The 5,110-nt window shown below is 40.1% G+C and overlaps 1 protein-coding gene across 1 annotated transcript in view; it reads right to left on the reverse strand.

The window, feature by feature from the left end:
• Positions 1–1,557: 1,557 nt before the first annotated feature.
• Positions 1,558–5,110, reverse strand: part of LOC108540808 (homeobox protein Meis1) — a 142,045-nt gene continuing 138,492 nt past the window's right edge. The window contains exon 10 of the mRNA XM_017890037.1: positions 1,558–4,160. The gene's annotated coding sequence lies outside the window, so the exon portion shown is untranslated. The remainder of the gene's footprint in view (positions 4,161–5,110) is intronic.

The raw sequence follows: 5,110 nt of genomic DNA on the forward strand, positions 1-5,110 counted from the left end.
GGGAGGAGGAAGAAGAAAGGAGGAGGAAGAGAGGAGGCAGGGCGAGGCAGGCCGCCCGCGGAGGAGGGAGGGGAGGAGGAGGAAAAGGGCCGAGAGAAAAGCTAGCGGTGCATGGACTTTTCAAACTAATTCTCTTCACGCGTTTCTAATGCAAGCCCAAAAAGCAGTGGATGAATTTCCTGGAAAAGTCCTGGCAGAAAACGAAAGCCAAAACTGGCCTTGTGCGCCTCAGGACGGGATGTGAGAAACTCACGCACATTCAAGCAAACCCTCATTTTAGACACAGGAGGCGAGGGAGAGGGAGACCCAGAGAGCGAACCGGACTCGGGGACTGATTTTGCGGGTCTTTCTTTGTATTTCTACATCTGTATGTAAGTACTACACAATCTGGCAACGTGTTTCCTCGAGGACGGCACTCTGCGAATTACATAATGACGGGGAAAGAGGTAGGGGTGGGGAAGGGGAAGGGGTGGGGGCAGACTGCAGTGGGCGGAGGGGAGACTGGGGCGAGCAGCGGATGAATTGCAGACCAGTTGCCAAAACTTTTTTTTTTTTTTTCCCTGCTGCTGCTGCTGCGGCTGCCTTTGCTGCTGCCTTTGCTTTGAATGTGGGTAACTAGGAAACAGCAAGCCGTCTGAGAAGACGGAATTTCCAACGTGTAAAATGTTCTTAACGGAACCATTGAGCGAGTGCAATAAGGCGTGAGGGGGAACTAATCTTCCCATTTAAATGTTTGTGGCAATTTTATCTAAATGAATTTTAATGCTAAACGAGGGTAATTCCCCATTTGTAGCGCGTTTACTTCTCTTTCCTGTGCTTCTAAAGCAGTCGAACATCATGCAATGAACAATAACAATAAAAATACTGTCAAGGCATATTATTCATTTTGAATGTGTTATAATTACAGCTGATTAAATATGATAGAGTAAAATATTTTTTAATTTTTTGAAAAAAATTAAATAATACTAAAAAGTAGTCTTATTCAGCCAGAGCCAGCCCCGTCCCCACTCCACCAAATAAAAATAAAAACCAGGTACAATTTTGTGCCCTTGTTTAGAGGAGGGCGTTTTGGTTTTGCCTTTTAAGAAACATCAAAAACACTCTCAGCACCTCTATTATTTGCCTCTTTCGGATAAGTGTCCTCAATAACCTCTGAGCTGGCTCTGAAATTTACATGAGGAAAAGCTAAAATAGCATTAAGAGGGGAGGGCATCGAGGCAGGGGAAGAAAGGAACTGCGAAGAGCGAGGCTCTCACCTAAATGGCTCACAGAGCGGGGAACGCACGGAAATAGCAGTTTCTTTTTTCTAATTCCTGGACACTGCTGGTCTCGATTCTTCAGAGTCACCATATTCCCTAACTACTCTTCACTTGTAAACCTCCCTCCCCTAGGGCCTCTCTCTCTCTCTCTCTCTCTCTCCCTCTCTCTCCCTCTCCCCACCACATCTCCTCCCCTTTCTTTCCCTCCCCCACCCATCCTGAGCCTCCTCAGGAATAAAGGCTGAAAATAACCAACTCACCCGGGCATGTACTGGGGAGGAGAAGCAAACAGATGGTTAGTTTATAAAGTTTATTATTAATTTTTAAAGTAAATAAATGGTTGTTAACTGCTAGTAACCACCTATCAAAAGAGAATGATTTCACTCATATCGACTATTTAGGTAGAGGAAGAATTACCACTGGGTCAACAAGGGAGATTTAAACAATCCCATCTATGGGCTGGGGAGGGGTAGAGGCGCTGCCAGAGATGGCTGCAGTAGGCTGAGCCTTGCTCTCTGTGCATCCACGTGTTTAGAAACCAGCAAAAGGTGAGAATGCATTGCTGCTCCAGCAGGTGAGTCAGTCAATCACACATCACCTAGTAAAGCCAACCCACAGCTGGTTTCTCTTTTCCGAATAGAAAATAGAATTGCTAAGGACCGGTTTACAGGGTGACTTGGGCCTGAGTGTCAGACTTGAGTTTAAGGCTCTCTCTCCTCCAACCCATCCTTTGTTTACAAACCAATCACTGCTAAAAGGTTTATTTTTTAAAATGAATTTGCCTTAATTAAAATATTTGTATATTTTCCTTAGCTTTGGGAAGCACTTTTTATAGCAGCAATTTTATTTAAATAAAATTATAAGCTATTCCAGCTTAAACATATTATTTTGTACCATTTAGCCCGCTGCCATGCTGAAGTCTTGTACAGCTGTTCTGGAAAATTGGTTAATAACCAGTTTTCTCCAATGAGAACATAGAGCATATTTATAAAAATTAGATTTTGAAGTCTGGTCTCTTCAATTCGTGTAGTTAATTTCCTAATAAACATATACTGCTCATCCTAGGTAACATCCTTAGTAAAAGACTTAACTTTGTACTTAGGTTGCCTTTATGTGCAAGAATAATTTCAATGATATTAGATGAGTAATTCTGTTGGATGTAATTCTGAGTCTAGAGTTAGTTTAGTGCCTTTAGGCCTCAAATTTGCTGATATTAGGAGTTCATTAAGTCAGCTTAAAGAAATCAGTGGTTATTATTAAATAACTTACTTTGTGGTTAAAATTGTCAAATACATATATGGCTTAGGGAGCCAAAATTAATTTTATATTTACTGCATTAATCTTTAAAATCTGGGGGGCAGTAAACAAATGTTTCAAGCAGTGGAGTCAGCATGACAAAATAATCTTGTTTTATTTTAGATCCAGATTTCATTACTGCACTCAAACGACTACAACTGGGCTTGGCGTTATTATACAATCCAAACTGTTTCCATCAGAAACGCTAAGACTCAGTGTGCAATGATTGTTATTAATAATTAGCTCCTTGGTTTCTTGATAGAAAAAGGCTATCAACAAGCATTTGTTTATCCACAACAAAAAGTATAATTAGCTTATCCCACTTAGTAAATCTTGTATGCATGCCAACTCATACCAAACTGCTACTTTTACAAAAAAATTGCAATAATACAGTTCATTTTTCCAGTCCTTTTTGCACAAAATTTATTTACAATGTCTACATAAATGCTCCAAGGTGGGACTATGAAAAAATACACACATGACTGATGCTTTGCTCAGAAATAAAGTCAACATATTAAAAATAAATCTTCAGTCTATGTTTTAGAGCTGCTTAAAACAGGAAGTGATGTATAAGGTGGTGGTTGTTGCATGGGGACAATGATGCTTGATGTGACAATTAGGCTTCTAAACACACGGCCTTTTGGTTTCCATGCCTCCTCCTACCAGTCTCCTTAAGACACTGCCTGCAACAGCTGATTAATCATTGTTGATGACTGCAGTTTTTCCCATCCTTCCCGATTTACATCTGTTCAGGCCAATTCAAATATGGTGAGTAAATGAATTAGACATGCAAATTCAAGCCCCAGGCTAGAGAGAGGGAGAGAGAGGAAAAGAGAGAGAAAGAGAGAGAGCGTGCGCATGGCTGAAATCCTAGGCGAGAAGAAAGATTCTTCTGCCTGATAGTTATTTTAATGCTCTAAAAATCCTGCAAATCAGACCTTCCTGTCCCTTGCAGGATAACTGTAAGGCTTTTTAATGTAAGGAGGCTTCTGGAGGAAGTGAAGAGCTATGGAAACAACACACATAGTGTGGAAAAATTTCACATTTTTTTTAAAAAATCTATAAGAAACAACGTAATATGGATAACAGTATAATAGCATTTACAATATTTCACTCTTTGTTCTCTTAATGTCTTATATAGCTATTTAGCATGTCCCCCAAATTGACTTCAGTTGGTATTTCCTGCTTTTTAAGGTCCCTATGAAGAATTAGGGATGCTCCTTGGTCCAGAGTAGATGCCAAGAATGGAACTCCACAGTCATTGCAGAAAAAACATGATTTGAAATCAGTCACAATTGCAGACAATGCATATTCCCTTAAGCTACTGAGCATGAATGTCCATGACTTGTCCACTCATTGTTGGGTCTCCTGTATTAAGAACCGTGGGGCTTGATGCTGACATTGGCATTCCAGGGTGGGGCGGTCCTCCATGCATCATCACTGTTGGGTGGTGAGGGTGTCCAGGAATGTACGTATGCATGGGGGGCCCATGACGCAGCTGAGCAGGATGGGGGGGCATCTGGGGTTGGGTATAACTTGGCTGTCCCATACTCACACCCATTGGACCACCCCGGGCTACATAATCCCCTGGCATACTTTGCAGCCCTGTAAGAAATTCAAAAGAAAGAAACAAAAAGAAAATATTATGAAAAAGCAATAGTGTGGTTCTGGCTATGACAATCCTATAAAAGCCAGGGAACACTGTGATTAAGGGAACATGGTTTTGTAAAACATTCTTTTGATTCATACAGAAGAAAATAAATGAGAAACATCATGGTGGAAACTCACATTTTGCCACTATTTTCCTTTCACTGTCACTGTTATCAGGTCCGCCTACTGAAGTCTTATTTATTAAAAAGAATAAAATTGTTATTTGAGGTCTGGTCTGAAGAAGCACTTTTGTCTCCTGAAATATTCTCTACCAAGAATACAAGAATACACTGAGCTGGTCACCAAACATCTCACAGGAAGCTGAACTAGACAGGCTCACTAAGGGTGATTACTTAGCAAAACCTGTACTTAAAAAAAAAAAAAAAAAAAAAAATCAAAACAGTTATCAATGAATTCTTTCCACATGGTTTCATAGAGCTGGGGAAAAGAAAACCTTCACAAAACGCTGTCCACCTTACAATGATTTTGAGAACAATAAGAAAAATTGGACCTAAAACAATACCCCTCCTGCTTTGAGGGGGCCTCTTGTCTTCTGCATGGATTGCTATAGTTGATGGAAACTGACAGGTGTATTGTTTCTGAGAGCTATAAGCTCCATAATCATCAAGGGTGAAAGGCATAACGCTATTGCTAAGTAGGTTCAATTGGCTTTAGTTCTAAGTAATAGTGCACTGTGAATACGATGAACACCTTCGAATAAGGTCTCCAGGCTCTAGCAATGAATGGCTGCTTAATCTAGCCTAAAGGAACATTTTTGAACTAATGAAAATTGCTTATAAAATATACTGTACCCACAGCTCTTTAATCAAAAAAGATGATAATATTTTTTGTAATAACCTATTAATTTAATTGGTCACGAAGCATAAAATACATCATTTAAATTT

The sequence above is a fragment of the Rhinopithecus bieti genome, unplaced genomic scaffold (genome assembly GCF_001698545.2).
Source record: "Rhinopithecus bieti isolate Rb0 unplaced genomic scaffold, ASM169854v2 scaffold_19018, whole genome shotgun sequence".
NCBI classification, from domain to species: Eukaryota; Metazoa; Chordata; class Mammalia; order Primates; family Cercopithecidae; genus Rhinopithecus; species Rhinopithecus bieti.